The following is an 8,318-nucleotide window of genomic DNA, read 5'->3' on the forward strand; positions in this document are numbered from 1 at the left end:
AGTCACAGGGACATCAGGAGGGAGTCTCAATCTGGAATCCTCTCATATCCTTGATAGGAGCATTTGTCTGTTCTAATAGTTTGTCTGTTCTGTTCTTTATTATCCGTGGCCAGTGCTTCCCAATTCCATTTTAGCTGTCTGTAACTTACTGTCACTCTCAGCTATCCTCAGGAGCTGTAACAGGTTTTACTTTGTGACTGGACCTTCAAGATCTCTACTTTCCCACTTCAGTGGCTTCCATTTGGTTTTTCCTATATCAGCTCTGTCGCTAACTTTCTGTCAGTTACCCTTTTGGACCCTGCTTCAGATGTATAGCTGTCTGTCAGTGGTCCTGTACTCCCACTACATCTGTCACTTCACTCTTTTGCTTGAGTGGCTCTTCTTTACAAGATATAGCTTTTTTGTCCATCTCATGGACAAGACTGGACTGTACCCAGGGACTCCTATAACAGAAATACCAAGTTTAATGCCAAGCTTTCACTGTCATGATCTCTAAAGAACTATTAATAGAGAGAGTGGAGCTGTCAGTTAAAATCCTGCTTTAGGATATGTGAGATGAAAGATAGAATGTTTTACAGTTAATTTATACCTCCAATGAAGAGATGTTACCCTACAATGTGTTTCCTTAATCTGTGAAAGCCTTTCCAGTGGAAGGACATTTGCTTTGTCCTAGTGTTCCACAGATTCTACATCATGGTACCTATTCCATATTGAAGCACTGTTGTAGCTAGCTCTATTGATAACTTTTTACCATAGGTAGACAGATCTCTAGTTTTGACTCCAAAGTGAATGTCTCCTTTATAGAAATGCATGACTCTTTTCTATATGTAGAAGCTTCCCTCTCAATCATGTGACACTTAGGAAGTACACTGTCTTGTCTTCTCATTCCTAATGGCCTTTTGTTTCTGAGTTTTGCAAGAAGAAAACAAAGATGGCTTGTGGCATGTACTCCTTACAGACATAACTCTAGGGACAATGACTTTGAATAATTAGTAATTGTGTAGATCAGCTCTAGCTATCGCTTTACACAAAACTGCTTGCCTAATTTCACTTAGTTCTATGAACTGATATAGACAAGAAACAGCTGAAACCAACAAAATATGGTAACTTATTCCTACTATATTTCTACCCATTATTTTAATTACATTGACATTCCTTGAATGTTTGTTTTTCCTATATTGATGTTAGGTCAATAAGCAATCTTCTCAAATAGGTATGTAGAAAATCTCTCAAACATTGATGAATGAAATAATATTTCTACATGTAAAATTTTCTGTTCCTTTTAAAATTGGTGCTAAGTATTTCTGTGATCACAACAAGAATAGTCAAAAGACACTGCAACAAAAAAGGAGTTGAATATTTGATTGTGTATATGCATCTTTATTTTAGTCCTACAAGATAATTTGCCACATTAGATGCAGGTTGGAGTGGTCTGACAGCCAAGGTTAAGGACAAATGGTTGCTTTAAAGATTCTCACTCACCAGAGACAGTAGATGTGATAATTAGCAGATAAACATTCAGAACAATTGCTGTCAGCTGGGAGGGGGAGTTTGTGTTCCCATTCTTATAGAAAGATTTTCTCCTTGCCACTACACAAACCATTTGTGTGCAGACACAGCAGACACCATAAATAGCAGAATCAGAAGCTTTCAGTGGCTGAGGTGCTGAGGCAAATCCTGCTTCAAATGCAATCTCAGATGATTTCACATTTAAAAGCATCATTCACTTCAGAGACACTTTGATCAAAGTTTAAGAAGACGCAACCTTCATTTCCATTTAACGTGAAAGTGATTCTCACCCTCTGTTCACACAACAGTCTTCCAAGTGAGTGTGTTTGCCATGAACAAAGACTGGGCTCATTGTCTAATTCACTGATGTATAGAGCATTGTACATTTTAAAATCAATATTCTCTAAAGTTCAAATTCTTCACTTACTGATGCGTGCAAGTGCTTTAACACAAAAATAACTTCAATTGCCTTATCATCATCATGATTCCAGTGATAAACCGAGAGCCTCTCATTTAAAACCATCTGCAGTTCTGGGTAAATATCACTGTCATATGGCCTGCAGCACTTCCAGATTATTTGTGTGAATCCATTCAGTGGCTTTTTATTGTTCTTCATTCCCCCCAAAATGCATGAAAGAACAAACTTGCCTCTAATTAACTCCAGCACCAGATTTTGTGAATGTCAAAGGCACAAAAAAGAAGCTACAAGTTCACTACTTATTATTTGGGTAAGAGTACATCTGCAAGTCACCAAATAAAAGTTAACTCAGGAATTAATGAGTTGAGTTCATGAAGTCTTCTAATTTGAGCCTAACTTAAGACATAGCTGTAAAAGAATAGTTTACATTTATAATGTTTCCGTAGCATTTTCTCTTAGGTTGATCCGATTATTAGTGTTTTTCAGAATTATAAATAAGGAAAAGTGATTACTTGTTTTAGATTTACAGACTACAAAGACACCATGAAACCATCAGACTCCTTACCTCTCTGGAGACCCAATATAGTTGAGCATAATAGAAACAGCTTCTAATATGGGGGTAAACTCTCCAGGCTTGGAAACTTCAAAGTGTCCTGCTCCGGTGGAATTGAGATACAGTGCTTGAACTCAAGGGGCCTCATTTTATGAACAAGGCAAATGAGTTATCCGATGTTCAGAGTTATAAATTGTTTTTCAGGACAGAAGTCTGTAAAAATAAGAGTGAATATTACTTTGCTTGAATTGGAATAAAACAACAAACATTTTAATGTTACTAGGATATATCTTTTTAGCTAAATTAGATCCTGATATGTTAGTGAGCAGGGAAGAGTGAAAGTGAGAAAGAGGAGGTATTTTTTTTATCTTTATTAACTTGAGTATTTCTTATTTACATTTCAATTGTTATTCCCCTTTCCAGTTTCTGGGCCAACATCCCCCTAACCCTTCCCCCTCCCCTTCTAAATGGACTTCCCCTCCCCATCCTCCCCCCATTCCTGCCCTCCCCCCAACCTGCCACATGTGGGGCAGGCTCTGAATGGTTGTTCTTCTGCCTCTGTTCTAAACTTTGCCTCCCTATTCCCTCCCAAGGGTATTCTTGTTCCCCTTTTAAAGGAGTGAAGCATTCTCATTTTGGTCATCCTTCTTGAGTTTCATGTGTTCTGTGCATCTAGGATAATTCCAGCATTTGGGCTAATAGCCACTTATCAATGAGTGCATACCATGTGTTTTTCTCACTTAGGTTACCTCACTTAGGATGATATTTTCCAGTTCCATCCATTTGCCTATGAACTTCATAAAGGCATTGTTTTTGATAGCTGAGTAATATTCCATTGTGTAGATGTACCACATTTTCTGTATCCATTCCTCTGTTGAAGGGCATCTGGGTTCTTTCCAGCTTCTGGTTATAATAAATAAGGCTGCTCTGAACGTAGTGGAGCATGTGACTTTGTTATATGTTGGGGCATCTTTTGGGTATATGCCCAAGAGAGGTATAGCTGGGTCCTATGAGCTACAGGACATTGCAAAGAAAGTTCATAGTAGAATCAAGAAAATTAAGGAGGAGAAGATGTCTAAGTGCGTGCTACAAGCCTTGTTCAACTGTAAAACATTTGAAGAACTAGAACATGTGTCTAATCCTTGTAAAACGAAAAGTAAGGGCACCAAAGCCCAGACAGCTAAACAGTTGGGGCTAGAAGGAGCAGTGTGGATACTGCTGGAGAACCCAGGGCAGCTCAACCTGCTGTCTCACATCAGGCCTGATATTAAAGACTTTTCTGAGTTCAAGGATATATAAACAGGAATACAGCATATTTTAGCAAACATGATTGCAAAAGACAAGATACACTTGATTTTATTCAGGACTTGTATAAAGATAGACACATTTGTATCCAGTCATCTCTTGCAAAAATATCCTCAAAAAAAAAAAAAAAGGAAATAAGAAGGAAGTTGATAAGTTTCAATTTCATCAGAATTTTTCCTGCAACAGAAGAAGCATTCACCATCACTAGATTCTGGTCGTTAACCAGGGAAATTACTGACAGTTAAGGTCAACATTTCTGATGGTGTGAAGAATTAATTCTGTTGGTGGTGTATACAAAACAGGTGGAGGCCACGTGGCTTCACACAGCCGGAGTTAATAAAGATTTTACATAATTCACTGGCTGATTCCTTTAAACATCTCATTGTTCCTCTCCTCTGTGGAGAGCTCAGATCCAAACTGACATTGTATGCAGAGAAGCAATCAGCAATGATATTTGGACAGAATCTCTATCAGCTCCTTTTAACAAGTCCTGTACCAGGCCGCACCCTGACGGAAGTGACTCCGGGCTACAAACATGGATGCAAACTAGCCATCCTTTCTCCTACGAGTCAAATACTTCATACTGATGTGGTTTATTTGCCCAGTGGACCCGGCTTCTGAGAAGCAGAGAAAATCAAGAGGCTTTTGCTGCATTCAACTGCTACCCAGTGGTGATCAGGAATAGAACTGCCTGCCAGGAAACTGAAGCTTACTTTGCTGACCTGATAAACAAAAATTACTTTGCACCACTGGATGTTGTTTGCTGTACTGTCAGTGAAGCAGAGGCATCTAGCTACAGTGTCAGGCCCAGAGCTAACAAGGAGATGCAAGGGCTAGACCCTAACTTGAGAAGTGCAGTTTCCATAGCAAGGGGTGTTCAAGATCCATTAGCTGAGCTAGTGAAATTTGACCCAAAGCACATTGGAGTTGGAATGTGGTATCCCAGACATTACTCAAGGCAACACTGGACAGTGTTGTAGAAGAATGTGTCAGTTTTATGGGAGTGGATATTAACATCTCTTCTGAGGTTTTGTTAAGGTATATTGCAGGACTCAATGTCAATAGAACCAAAAATATTATTGAGTGGGGAGAGAAAAATGGGCCTTTCATCAACTGAGAACAGTTGAAGAAGGTAAAAGGGTTTGTTCCAAAATCCTTCCAGCAGTGTACTGGCTTTGTCAGAGTCAACCAGGATTACATCTGGACATTCTGCTGTAGTCAGCAAACAGATTCTTCAGGCCAGAGCCAGGAAGCTGCCACAGTCACGAATGAGAAGCTGGGCAAAAAGAACAAAGCAGATGTCACCCTCACACCAAACCTAATGGATGAGACTTGCAACCAGGAATCCTATGACATAGCAGTAAGTATTTTGCCGTTCATTGGGGGGACACTGTGTGAGATTGGAATGCCTGAAATGCAACAGAAAATAAATTTATCTCTTGAAAGGAAGGCATAGAGCAAACTGCTGAAAGGTTTCAGACAACTGCACATACCCTGCACTTCCTCATAGATGGTCTGAGTCAGCCCAAGACATTTGACATCCAAACAGATTTTGATAAGCCTGACTTCAAGAGAAGCATAGTGTGTCTGGAAGATTTGCAGGTTAGGACAGTTCTTATAGGCAAAGTAGAGAGTAGCACTCTGTTTGGGGCTTTTGTAGATATAGACTGGGAAAGGTAGAGCTGGTTCCTATGATTCCTACACGACTCATAACAGAAGCAGAGCTGTCCAAAACAAAAGAAGAGAAGGAGCCTGGGCCTGGGTCTGGAGAAAAAGTGGTCATGAAAGTCCTCAGCATTGACATTCCCCGATCTAGGATTTCACTTAACCTCCTCTGGGTGTTGTGAGTGTCCCCACTGAAGGCCAAATATTAATGTGTTCCCTCATTTTTACGGCCTGAGGAGGACAAGCCAGTGCGCATGGAATCTAGAAAGTGGATGAGAGGGGCTCCTGAGTAGATATGTTTATTACTCTCTCCTGACTTTCCACAAAAAGAGCCATTGACATTCTCACATGGCATCCTATGATGGCGTCCTATGATGGACATCCTCACATGGTGTCCTATGTCAGCAGTTTCCATCATTATAATTCATTGTTGACCACACTCTACAGCAGGTGGCTGCCTGTCCTCCTGCTACCATCTGCTGCAGCAGACCTGGTGGGTTGTCTTTCTTATTTGAAATGTGTGGTTTGGGTTGACACATTAAGACTAGCACTCTTTAATCCTAGCATTTTATTGAGGTGTATTAGCCCTTTTATTCATAACTTTGCAATAATCTTTGTTTTCCCTTAGCAAAGCAAGTAAAATATACTGTTAAAGGATTATCATGTGTTTATGGCCATGAATTGAATCATATCAATGTGTTCCTCAGAACGTATGTATTGACCTCAACAATAAATCAGTGGCTGGTGAAAAAAAAGAATACTGGAGAAGATTATTTATTAAACCCAAAACCATTTTAGCAGTTATATTTAGCCAGTGAGAGACACAAGCTAAAGCATTGTGCTAGGAAACCTCAAGATGGGAAACATGCTCTAAGGCGACATTGATGAAACGAGAACAGCAATAGCCAGCCCTCCAAAGAATAGCAGGACCAGAAAGTACAATGTCTGCCCAACAGCAGCAGTGCCCCAAAGTAAACAGGTAACACACATGTTTGTGGATTGTGGGTGGCTACATAAGATAGTTCCTCCCACTAGGACTATTATACCCAACATTGCTATTTTGACAAAACTGGTGAAAGTGATAGTTTCCTTTCATGCTGCATCTGACCATAGTAATGTTTTATTTTAGTTACTAGCCATCAAACACAATTTTCACTTGCTTAAAGTGGACAGTGGAGTGCCTTTAAAGATCATACTCACCCTCTGTAAAGAAAAAATTCCATCATGCTTTCTTTTAATAATCACCTATATTTGTTTAAAAGGGAAATCTCCTGAACAAACAGTGAAGACAGAATTTAAGACATTTAAGAGGGGCTGGGGATTTAGCTCAGTGGTAGAGCGCTTACCTAGGAAGCGCAAGGCCCTGGGTTGGGTCCCCAGCTCCGAAAAAAAAAAAAAGAACCAAAAAAAAAAGACATTTAAGAAAGACAGATACCCTGTATAAGTTGAAAAGAGAACTCCCAGAATCCATTAGGTTGTCACATTAAAAAACCCTAGTTGCAGAGGTGGGTTTATTAAAAAGGAAGTCTCCAGGGGCCCACAGAGTAATAAAAACTATCACTGATATTTGTTGCATGACAGAACTAGGTAAGACCCCAATACTGAATACTCAGCAGTGTCTTCAATGTAGAAGACACTTTTGTGCAAGAGACATAATATAAATAGTTACATGAAAGTTTAATACCTTCTAATTGGCTTTCAAAGTAACAGAAAGCATCACAAAGTGCTAGGGGAAGTTATTCACCAACACTACTACTTAGATCTGAACCCTATACTCTGTACTGTAAGAATTTCAGGCAAGAATTGTACCTGCTGATACAATTATGGCACACTATATATAGTTAGAGCAATCCATTTTTCAAATTATTTTGAAGTCTAACCCACAGAAGGGAATTTATTAATTTAATTGAAAATGAAAATTCTTTACCTTTACATTGATTCCTGATCACCATTTTCCCTCCTTCCAAATGGAATTTATATCTACTATTATAAGCCATGGCCAAAAAAATCCATAACTAGTGAAATCTTAAGGCTTAGTTGGAGATTGCTATGATTGTTCATTAGTTATATGTGATATGCCTGTCAATTGCCTTCTGAATTGATTACAATTGCTGGCAGCCTGCTAGCAATCAGTTTGTCATGGAGTTAAATTTCTTTTGTGTGGGCAGGGTCAATGAATGAGATGTATACTACAGAGATATACAGAGATACCTGATATCTAATCAGGTATCTGAAACTAAATGATTGCTCCTATGACACACGTGCTCAACAGTCAGTCACAGATAAGAAAAAAGTGGCACCTATAGTATCCTTTCCCAAGTCTAGGGAGCGTGGTGGAGGAAGGGAAGAGAGAATATGTCATAGAAAGCAATAGACTATTGCGAAGTTCTGTCCAACAGACAAAATATTTCCAAGGGATCATTATAAAGACATTCGAAAGGAAACAGAACAGAGAAGTGAACTTAAACAGGCAGAAGTTGTAGACAAAAGAAGAAGGTAGGGATGATCCAGGACTGCAAGAAAAAGAGTAGACCCTCCGTACATGAATACAAGTCCCATAGATGAAAATAATATAACTTAGTCATATCTTGAATATTGTAAACACCTGCACTGAAAGAAGAAAGGAAGCTTCAATTTTAAGATATTAAGAAAAAAATCAGCCAACAAACTAATTGAACATGAACCAACCCCAGCACAGAAACAAAAAATAACACGAAAATCTAAGATAATATGTTTTCTTGAAAATTTATAGTTAATGGAATGTCACTCAATGAAAATAATTTGGAATACCTTGCAGAAAAATAATCAAAATAATTATTATTTGTATTTTAAAAAAAACTCACAAAGGACATAAATGTATTTCAAGAG

General features: G+C 38.8%; 1 pseudogene; it reads left to right on the forward strand.

Moving 5' to 3' along the window:
• The first annotated feature begins 3,461 nt into the window (after nucleotides 1-3,461).
• Nucleotides 3,462-5,632, forward strand: Srbd1-ps1 (S1 RNA binding domain 1, pseudogene 1; annotated as a pseudogene).
• Nucleotides 5,633-8,318: the final 2,686 nt, after the last annotated feature.

This window comes from Rattus norvegicus, chromosome 14 (genome assembly GCF_021556685.1).
Source record: "Rattus norvegicus strain SHRSP/BbbUtx chromosome 14, alternate assembly SHRSP_T2T, whole genome shotgun sequence".
In the NCBI taxonomy this organism is placed as follows: domain Eukaryota; kingdom Metazoa; phylum Chordata; class Mammalia; order Rodentia; family Muridae; genus Rattus; species Rattus norvegicus.